At 41.4% G+C, this 11,320-nt stretch overlaps 1 protein-coding gene and 1 pseudogene across 2 annotated transcripts in view; one reads left to right on the top strand and one right to left on the bottom strand.

The window, feature by feature from the left end:
- Nucleotides 1-10,195, bottom strand: part of Esr2 (estrogen receptor 2) — an 87,940-nt gene extending 77,745 nt beyond the window's left edge. The window contains exon 1 of the mRNA XM_008850486.2: nt 10,068-10,195. The gene's annotated coding sequence lies outside the window, so the exon portion shown is untranslated. The remainder of the gene's footprint in view (nt 1-10,067) is intronic.
- On the top strand, nt 4,212-4,601 carry LOC103747953 (annotated as a pseudogene). Its single transcript, XR_607871.2, has one exon. The product of XR_607871.2 is annotated as a 60S ribosomal protein L34 pseudogene (transcript).
- Nucleotides 10,196-11,320: the final 1,125 nt, after the last annotated feature.

Raw genomic sequence — 11,320 nt, 5'->3', positions numbered from 1 at the left:
AAGGAAGGAAGGAAGGAAGGAAGGAAGGAAGGAAGGAAGGAAGGAAGCCATTAAGATGGCTCCACAGGTAAAAGCCCTTATTTCACAAGCCTGCCAAACCTAAGTTCCATCCCCAGAACTATTGGTGGAAGGAGAGAACTACCTCCCAAAAGTTGTTGCCTAACCTCCACATGTGTACCCACACTGACACACCACACACACACACACACACACACACACACACACACACACACATGAATTTATTTTAGAATTTATTTTAAAAACTTTAAAATTTTTAAAGTATTCATTTTATTTTTTCAAATGCTGGGCTTGGAAAGATGGCTCAGTGGTTCAGAGCACTGGCTGCTCTTGCAGAAGACCCAGGTTCAGTTCCTAACACCCACATGATGGCTAATTACCATTCATAACTCCTATTCCAAGGGATCCAATGCCCTCTTCCGGCCTCCACAGGCATTGCACACACATGGTGCATACATACACACAAAACATTCATACACATAAAAGAAAAAGAAAAAATGTAAAATGCATATGTACATATTCACATGCATTTACAAGTATATCCTGAAAGATTTATGTGAAAATATTAACCACAGAGGGATGGCAATGGAAAGCATGGAACTCTCACTTTGTTTCCTTTTCTTCCCTCTTTTTTTGACATTTCCCATGCTAGCCTCAAACTCCTTACGTAACCAAGGATGACTTTGAACTTTTTTTTTATATTTTATTTAGTATTTTTATTTTATGTGTATGAGTGTATTGCCTGCATGTATGTAAGTGCACCCGTGTTGTGCAATGCCTGTGGAGGACAGAAGAGGCCATCAAATTCCCTGGAAATGGAGTTACAGACAGTTGTTAGCTGCCATGTGGGTGCTGGGATTCAAACTCAGGTCTTCTGCAAGAACAACCAGTGTTTTTAACCACTGACCCATCTCTCCAGCCCCCAACTTTGAACTTCTTATTCTCCTGCCTCTACCTCCCAAGTGCTATGATTACAGACATTTACCACCACAGTGAGTTTACATGGTACTGAGGGGCCAAACCTAGGGCCTCAACATACTAGGCCAGCACTCTATCAATTGAGCAACCTCCCCCAAATCCTCACTCACCTTTTAATTGATTTGCTGTTGCTGATGTTAACTATGAGAATTTTTAACCACAATAATTTATCAAAAAATTCTCTTTACATTCAAAAACACAGGAATATATAAAAGTATTTTCCTCCAGAACTACATAAGGTTAACTGTAAACTCTTATTGAAAAATAAGCCATTGCCGGGTGTGGTGGCGCATAACTTTAATTCTAGCACTTGGGAGGCAGAGGCAGGCAGATCTCTGTGAGTTCCAGGCTAACGTGGTCTACATAGTGAGTTCCAGGCCAGCCAGGGATACATAGTGAGCCCTGTCTGGAAGGAAGGAAGACAAGGAGGGAGGGAGGAAGGAAGGAAGGAAGGAAGGAAAGGAAGGAAGGAAGGAAGGAAGGAAGGAAATAATAAGCCATGTCTATAGCTATACCACCCTGAACACACTGACTTCATCTGAAAACTAGGCCAGAAGAGCCAAGTAAACCCTAAACGGGAGCATCAGTGAGTAAAATTGTTATGGTTTCAACATAGTTGAATACACTATAAATCTCCAAAAGAATGAGAATTTTAGCACATAAAGGATCTGACATGGTACCTGTGTCATTTGTCAATGTACTGCCTCTAAGCTTCCAAAGCACACTTCCACATAGGTTCTCTGACCTAAGCCCAGCTCCATGTTCTAAGCTCACCAGAGGGCACTAGAGGGACACCGCGGGAGAAAAGCTTGCTGCAACTTCTGGCCCTGGCATAGGTGGGCAGTGTAATTATGAAAATCCAGGGTGGAGCTTGCCCCAGTCACAGGTCCAGAATAAAGTCCCTCTGCAGTCTTGTAGTCTTAGCATGGCAATGACCTTTTCCTTACTTCTCTGGACTGTGGCCCCAAGGCAGAGTCATTCATTGTGCAAGACCCATCACCCTGATGACTTGCATGTTTTGAAGGCTTTCTGCCCTTGAGAAAACTCTGGTTCCTACTTTGAATATATGCCCTGGTTGCTGACAGCCAACCACTGCTTGCATTTCAGAAGGGACCTGTTGCTTGCTCAGTAACCCCAGATCCACTAAACTAGCTGACGTCACTGCGAGCCAATGAACAAAACCGCACTTTCTCCAGTGAGTTCTAAATCACTTCCAAGCTTGTCCTTCCCTGGGTACTCTCCTTCAACCCTAAAGTGTCAAAGAGAATCGGCTTATATTTTATACTTAGCTATTATAGCTAGCATTCCTCTGTGTTAAACTTCTATATTATAGTTAGCATTCTTCTGTATTAAACTTCTATATTATAGTTAGTATTCCTCTGTATTAAATTGTTGAAGGTTCTGTCTCCTGATTTGACCCAGACCGCAACAAAACAAACTAGCTAAAACCTCAACGGTTTGGGAAATTAGTGTATAGTAAGAGGGTGTGCTTTCAATCACAGGAAAAGACCTTGGAAATGTGAACCTAGATCTTATGCCATACATCAGAATAAAACTCCAGAGACCAAAAAGGTAAGAGAGAGAGGTATAGCAACAGTAGGCAAAAGAGAGGGGTTGGGGAAAGGAGGGAAAGGGAGAGGGTACTGCACAGGCACTAGAAGCAAACACAGGTAAATCCTTTTCCACCAGAGTGTGGGGGAAATATTAACTATGGATGGAAATGCAGAAGCAATTTTATATTATACATATATATGCATTATAAATATAATATATATATTGCACTCAGGAGGCAGAGACAGATGGATCTCTCTGAGTTTGAGGCCAGCCTGGTCTACATAGTGAGTTTTGAGTCTTGTCTCCAGGCCAGCCAGGGCTACATAGTGAGTATCTATCTATCTATCTATCTATCTATCATCTATATCTATCTATGTCTATCTATCTATATCTATCTATCTATAGAGATAGAGATAGAGATAGAGATAGAGATAGAGATAGAGATAGAGATAGACACAGACACAGACACAGACACAGACACAGATACAGATACAGATACAGATACAGATACAGATACAGACATATAGGACTAGAGCGATGGCTCAGCAATTAGAAGCACTAGCTCTTCCAGAGAACCCAGATTTAGTTCCCAGGACCCACATGGTGACTAACAACCATCGTTGACCCCAGTTTCAGGGGATCTGACCCCCTCTTCTGGTCTTGCATGACAGATACACTTACATACATGCAGGCAAAAATACTCATAATAAACTTTAAAAATATATTATATACATATATGGATCTTTGCATAGCATAAAAAGGCCATAATCAAAGTGAAAAAAAAAACTAATGAAATACTGAAAAAAAATTCTCAACTTGGGTAGAGAGAGAGAGAGAAACTAAACCTCTGTCAATATTCTGCTTCTCTCAGAGGATGGTGGTACATGCCTGCAATCTCATCTCTCTTGGAGCTGATGTTACAGACATGCCCAGGAGCCTAGCTTGTTACATGGGTGCTGGGATTCAAACTCCTGTCTTCATGATTGCCCAGCAAGTGCTCTTAATCACCAAGTCATCTCTCCACTCCCACCTTCCTTTTGCTGAGACAGTTTCATGTAGCCCAAGCTGGCATTAGAATTTGCTATGTAGTTGAAGACGACCAAGAACGTCTGATCCTCCTTTCTCCATCTCCCTAGTGCTAAGATTACAGATGTACACAACCATGCCCAGTTTATATGGTGCTTGGGATCAAACCCAGGACTTTGGACATGTTAGGCAAGCACTCTATCAACTGAGCTACATCCCCAGGCCTGTTCTACCTTTCTTATATAGAGTATTGCTGAATGTGGCTGGGTACAGTGACACACACCTGTAACTTCAGTACTTAGGAAGCAGAGGCAAGAAGATTGCTACAAGTTTGAGGCCAGTCTGGTCTACATATTGAGTTCTAGGCCAGTTAGAGCTATATAATGAGAGCTTGTCTAGAAAAAATCCAGAATATTGTTGAATATAAACTTAAATAAGGACAAGCACAGTACTCAGAATCATCATGTCAAAATTAAATTAAATTCAAGAAATCGTAAACCAGGAAAAAGAGTGACTTTCAAATGAGTTTGACTTCAAGTTAATACTAAGTTAATAGAAAATGTAATTAAATATTTTTTAATTTTATCATTCCTTTCCTTTTCCTCTTCTGAGGACAATGTTTGCAGGCACTCAGAATGGTCCAGCATTTGACATACCATCATAGGCTTTCCTACAACACAGCCTCTAACAAAATTTGGCTGTCCCAAACCCCTGGTAACAGGATTATTTACCTTTATACCAAGTTTGGGAAATCACCAAAAACTGTGTGTGGTATAAGCCCAGGCAGACTTCAAGGGGTTTCTGCTGTGAGACCTAAAGTCCTCAAGAGATTGTCCGAAACAAAAAAACATGTCAGCAGGGCCTATGGTGGTTCTATGTGTGCTAAATGTGTTCGTGACAGGATCAAGCGTGATTTCCTTATTGAGGAGCAGAAAATCGTTGTGAAAGTGTTGAAGGCACAAGCACAGAGTCAGAAAGCGAAATAACCATGAGACTTTTTTAAGTAATAAAAACCACAGCTTGTTCTAAAAAAAAAAAATCATTATGATCAAACAAGGTTTTACTGAATATCATTGTTTTCTTAACTTTACATCTCCAAAAGGAATGTAGTTAGTATTTTAGTATCCAAAGTTCAACGCAGTCAACATAGCAGCTATCAAAAATAATCTTCACTATATTTTCTTTTCATTAGGCCTCTTAAAAAACATAAAATGATTGGGCTAAGGAGATAGCTTAGTCAGTAAAGTGTTTGCCACATAAGCATGAACACCCATGTTCAATCCTCAGAACCCATACAAAGCCAATATGGTGGCCCATGCTTATAATCTCAATGCTGAGGAGACAGGAACTTAAGGATCCGTTGGACTCACTGGCCAGCAAGCCTAGTCTAACCAGCAAGTACCCTGCCACAAAAAAAGCCAGGCGCACACCTTTAATCCTAGCACTTGGGAGGCAGAGGCAGGCAGAGCTCTGTGAGTTCAAGGCCAGCCTGGTCTACACAGCATGTTCTAGGCCAGACAGTGCTAAATCATAAGACCCTGTCTCAACAACCCCCCCCCAAAAAAAAACAGAAAATCAAGATGGTAGCAGGTGAGATGGCTCAGTGGAAAAAAGACCTTGCAGCCCAAGTCTAACGACCTGAGTTTAATCATCAGAATCCACAGTGGGATCAGAGAAAAGCTGTCTTTGGCATGCATGCACCCCACTCACACGGGCATCTCACACACACACACACACACACACACACACACACTGAGGAGGAGGAGGAGGAAGAGGAGGAGGAGGGAGGGGGAGAAGTTGCTAAATTGGGCAGAGATGATGGTTCAGTGGTTAAAACACTTGCTGTTCTTTCAGAAGACACAACTTCAGTTCCCAGCACTGACACCAGGTAGCTCACAACTGCCTGTAACTCCAGCTCCAAGGGATCTGACACTGTCTGAACTCCATGAGTACCACTTGCATGTGCACATGCATGCACACAGACACACATAGACATAATAAATCTTTAAAAAATAACTTAAATTTTAAAAATATTTTATTATTTTTTTATTTTATGTGTATGAGTGTATTGCCTACATGCATGTAAGTGCATCCATGTCATGCAATGCCCACAGAGGTGAGAAGACAGCATTGATCCCCTGGAACTGGAGTTACACACAGTTGTTAGCTGTCATGTGGGTGCTGAGAATCAAAGCCAGGTTTCTGAAAGAGTAGCCAGTGCTCTAAACCACTGAGACATCTCTCTAACCCCTCCAGTCCAATTTTTAAACTTTACAAGTCAGTGATTAATTAATGAATCAAAGTAAATTTATTTATTTATTTTTTTTTATACATATGAGTGTTTTGCCTGCACATGTACACCTGTGTTGTGCAATGTCCATGGAGGCCAGAAGAGGGTGTTGGATCCCCTGGAGCTGGAGTTGCAGGAGTTACAACAGTTGTTAGCTACCATGTGGGTGCTGGAAATCAAACCCAGGTCTTCTGCAAGAGCAGCCAGTGCTCTTAACTGCTGAGCTATTTCTCTAGCCCCCAAATTAAATTTTTTAAAAGATGGATGCTGTCAATGGCACTTGAAGCTGTCTTCTAGCCTATACATGCATATACACACATACACATGTGCACACATACATGTACACATACATGTGCATGCACACATACACGCAAAAATAAAGTACCATCACATGGAAATTCATGAAACTTGAATGACATTTCCCATTATTCAGCTGGAAAGTGAACAGCATTTTGGAAAGGCATATGGTCTCCTTCAGAACAAAGAATCAACCCCATCATCCCTTTCTACCTACAACTGAAAAGTTCATCCTCAGGCCAGCAGCTGAGATGACCTGTCAGGTACACACCACTGAATGGCAAGTGCCAAGATACGTCTAGATAATCAATCAGGTGCCACAATGATGCCGTCTAGGAAACACAGATCTCATATATTTGCATATCACCAATCAACTTCTCTAGACTTTCTACACATTCCCAGTACAATAGTTATTGTTAGAGAACCAACTTCTGAATAGTCATTAGAATTGGGGTTACTTTTTGGTTGAATACCTTGTGATTCTCATCACACTGACAAATCTATCAGTAACATCTTGGATAATTAGTAATATGCTATCCAATGAAAGGAGTTTTCCTTCCTAAATCACAACCTGAGTTGATTAAATTAAACCATTGTAGCAGACAAAACAGCTAGCAAAAGGGAGTTCTTCTCCAGAGTCCTATAAAACTGAATGAACACACACACTCTGGATATTTGATTAGCCATACTCTAAAACTTAATCTAAGTGGCTGGTGAGAAAAATCACCAAAACATAGCATTTCTTCACCACTGTAGGACAGGATATTCCCAACATGTTATTTAAAAGCCTAAGCATGGCCTCAGTCACCACAATGTCTGATACCGTAGGAGAAAAAGTCTGTAACAAGTTGAATCGTGGCATGGGACTTCACTGTCACTGTGAGAACATCAACCTGGGCATCCCGATTCTAAGATTTACTTTTGTATGTCAGTTTTCCTTAGTTAATCTCTATAATCTGAAACAGTTGCTTCATAGCCTTTGTGGTAAACAGTCCATTTTCCATACAGAGACCTTGCTCACACTTCTGCAGAACACACATTTGGCCCTCTCATGTCATGTGAAGGTCATGTCTGTGTTCCAAGGAAAAGCTTTTGTACACACGGGATTATCCATGATATACTAAGGTACGGCCTGAGAAACACATTTTGGCTCTTAAACTAAAGAATAAATAAGTTTTTAAAATCCCAAATATTGACAGTGATTCTTTGGAAAAGAAAAAAAAATGGCCCTGGAAATAACAACGCAAACTAAAAAGAGTAGACTGACCTATAAATCTAGCTAAAGAAAGAACAGGAAGTCCCAGTCAGCCTACATTCATGTGTATTCTGGCCTAGTGGACAGAACACTGGGTCCTAGTCTCTGCTCTGTCTGAAAACCAAATAGTCTTAAACAAATCACATAAACTCCTTGAGCTTCCACATTGTCCTCAGTAGAAATGAGCACAAAGGGATACACCTTTTCATAGTGCTCTGAGGAGGAAAGGAAATGACATGTGAAAGCATTCTGTCAGGTATTATTACATGGCCAAGAGTGTAAAGCCAGTCCACTGGCACGCCACTGGGCACACCTCTAGTGTTGGTCAGGATTTCCAGACAATTTACGATAAAATCATTTATGGCCACTGTGAAGATTTTTGCTTCCCAATTTTACTTCCTTAAGCTGTGTTTGACAGAAATCCATCACTATCTGTTCCGACAGATGCGCTGCTTGGAAGCCTGTCAGCTTAATGTGTGTGAACAAAATGCCACGTCCTCGGGATGCCATATTCTGGGCCTGCAGATGTGGATGACTTTGATGGCTCATCTCTGTTCTTCCTCTATCTGTCCACCATACTTCCCTATGCATCCCAGTCAAACACTCCACACTTGCATGCCCCACATCATAAATTTACACACAAACATCAGAACTTCATAAACAAGAAATCTCAATCTCTCTCTCTCTCTCTTTCTCTCTCTCTCTCTCTCTCTCCCGCCCTCTTTTTTCCAGGGTCTCATGTACCAGACTGGCCTCAAACTTGCTATGTACCTGAGGTTGACTTTGAACTTCCTGCCCTTCCTGCCTTCACCTCCTGAGTACTGGGATTACTGGCATACTCCACCGTACCTGATTCCTATAGTGTTGGTGATGGAGACCCTGGCTTTGTGCGTGCTAGGTAATCACTCTACCACCTGAGCTACATTCCCAGCCCTTTATGTGTGTTTCTTAAGTATCAAGCATTCTTACTTAATGCCTGTTTAGCGATAAGTACCTTTACTTGTATCAGAACAAAGAAAAAGTACTCCAAAATAACCACAAACTGATTGCTAATAATTGACTTACATGGAACTCTTTAAAACTGTACCTATATCTTCCAAAATGAGAAAGAGCTAATCTCTCTGTGTCAAAATTCATAGTGGTAAAGCTAAAGAGGCCTAAATTTAATTGTATATAAGTAATGAACAAGTATGATTTTAAATGTCTATAACAATGTACTAAACACTAAATTATGAAGTCCAATATTCAAATAACTCACTTGCCAAGGGCTCCACATATAAACAAAAACTTACCAATAAATGAGGTAAGCTTATCCATTTTTTATATATTCTATAAAATGACTTGAAACATTAAAATTTTTATAAAATATCTTTTACATCATCGTCTGCTGGATACACATATATAGAGAATTACACTGTTTTATTCTTTAAAAGGGACATAATGTCTACTAAATGCTAATTATATATATTTATGGGTTGAATTGACTACTCAGTTTAACTTTATATTAAAAATGAACTTTGAGAAATATAAAGGCTAATTGACTCGTGTAGGTCTCCCAGAACCACTTGAAATGAGTTCTAAAGTGATTCGTTGATTCCAAAGATTTATGTATCTTGAGTAAGACCTAAAGTGCTATAAAAAAAACTACTTTGAAATATTTCAGTTTCATCTAAAAAAAAATCATTGAACATAAAATGGAATCCTAAAGTTTCTGTTGAAACATTTACTAATGAACAAATCCTTACATTTTACTTCCTGTAGAATACTTGTAGAAACACAGATTTTTCTCTGAAAAAGTAAAAGTGAGTCAAAGGATCTTCAATATCCTCTTCATGGTCATGGTATGGCCACTTTCAACAAAATTCACAGTACGAACATTTCCTTTTACTTTTTAAATAGCCAGGAAATATCTACTGTGAGCCTAGAAAATCATATAGCAAAATTGAAATATTCTAATAGAATGTTCACATAAACATTCAAAATACAAGACAAAAATCTTTCCTCCAAAGTGCTGTGTACCACACCTAAGCACAAACAGGCTTTTTAAAACCCAAGTATAACTGTCAAAATTACTTTCTGAATAGATCTCCACTCAGATTCAAAATTTTGCTTTTCATAAAAAACAAAGATTTGACCTAGTTTTATTCTTCCTCCATGAAACAGTCACCACAGGTAACACAGGGTCTGAAGAAGCAACAGTTAGATTCCTCATCAGCAAATAAGAAAGATCAGATTTAATCTAACTCAGCCCACCCAGGAAAGAAGTTAACCTTACCACTGTGGAATGCCAGTCAATACATTTTAAGTACTGAACACCTGCTTGAGGCAGGTCTGTCTTCCCTGGGCCACAAAACTCAAGCCTGAATCAAGCATCATGTTTCATCCACTGCCAGGAATCCACAGAGGTAAACCACAGAAATCTTCTTTTTAAAAAGATATTTATATTAGCACAAACAACCCAAAAATCACAAGCACAAAAAGAGTGAGTTAAGCTGTGGGGTATCTTAAATGAAGACGTTGGATCTAAGTATGAAATTTCTGTTTCCAGTAGCATTCAAGACAGTTGCATTTACCCCTTTTTATTGTTCTTGATATTACAGGACATCACACAGAAAGTCAATTAAATGACTTTGAGCAAAGGGCACTTACCTGACTGGTTAACACACCGGCTTTGCATTCTCCAAATGCAGACACGTGCTTTCCTTGGTACTCCTCGGTGGCCACGGAGCCTCAATCGCAGACCCGAGTGCCAAGGGTCTGCCAAGGGATGCCAACCGCAGCACAAGATGGTCCCTCCAGGCTCCGACAGCCTCCACCAAGCCCAGGAAGTTTCAAGAGGTATTTCTAGACGCTTGGGAGGAGGCTGGGACTGGGGAGTGGGAGTCAAAAGGGCCTGCAGCTGAACAAGCTTGCAACGATCACCCACGACTTAATGATGCTCGCGCTTCTTCCTTTTAAAGACCAGGAAAGGGGGTGGGGGGGGACGAGTTAGCTGAGGCGCTCACGTGACTACGAACCGGGAGCGGGAGATCACCAATGTGCGCAACACCTCCAGATCCACCAAGGAGCTAGCCCGAGTCTGGATTCATCTTCCTGCCACTCAGTTACCCACAAGGATTGGGAAGCACAGACTCTGACCTAGGAGGGTCCAGGTGGGACCTAGAAACCTGCATTTCTAACCAGGTCCCCAGGGATGCTGCGGGTCGGGGGGACCACACTTTATCCTGACTCACATGGGTGTTACTAAATCACAAGTCTGACAAAGATCCCTAAGAATCTAGTGGATTCAAAGATGGGGGTACCTCCGCGGTAGAGCGCCGGCTTGGCACGCGCCAGGTGCCCGGTTAGGTTCCCAGCACCCCACTAAGTAGTAATGACGGAGCCAGATTCCTTGCAGCGAGCCTAACCTTGAGTCCCTGGTAAGGCAAAGCCATGGGCTGGAGGTGGGGGTCGGGGTTCTCGTCTATCGGAAGCTGGCCAGAAAAAGCACTGGGCTCGGTCCAAAATGCCTGATGCCTCCTCGAATTCACCAGGAGAAAATCCGCCTGCGCCTTTGCGGCGCTGCTCTAGCTGTGGCGCTTCATCCATCTCTCGGCTGGCGAGAGCCTCTGGCGTACCCTGGTGGCAGCCCCTAGTCTCCCAGTTCCACCGTGTCCACTCTCCTCACCCACCTCCAAGTGGCCCTAAGATGCAAACACTGTGACCATATCTTAGTCATTGACAAGCATCTGGCTTTTAAGGCAGCCGTTGATGGCAAAAGTTAAAAGGAAAGCAGGTGCCCCATAAGCCATTCTGCTGTCACATCTGTACTTAAGTCATTAAACCAGCCATCAAACATGGCCTTGGAGACATGGTTCTTTTAAAAAAATATTTTTATTTTATTTTTAAATGATACGTATATG

This window comes from Nannospalax galili, unplaced genomic scaffold (assembly GCF_000622305.1).
Source record: "Nannospalax galili isolate Female #2095 unplaced genomic scaffold, S.galili_v1.0 scaffold144, whole genome shotgun sequence".
NCBI classification, from domain to species: Eukaryota; Metazoa; Chordata; class Mammalia; order Rodentia; family Spalacidae; genus Nannospalax; species Nannospalax galili.
Note: the sequence above shows the minus strand (reverse complement) of the source record. Positions and strands in the feature narration are given on the sequence as shown.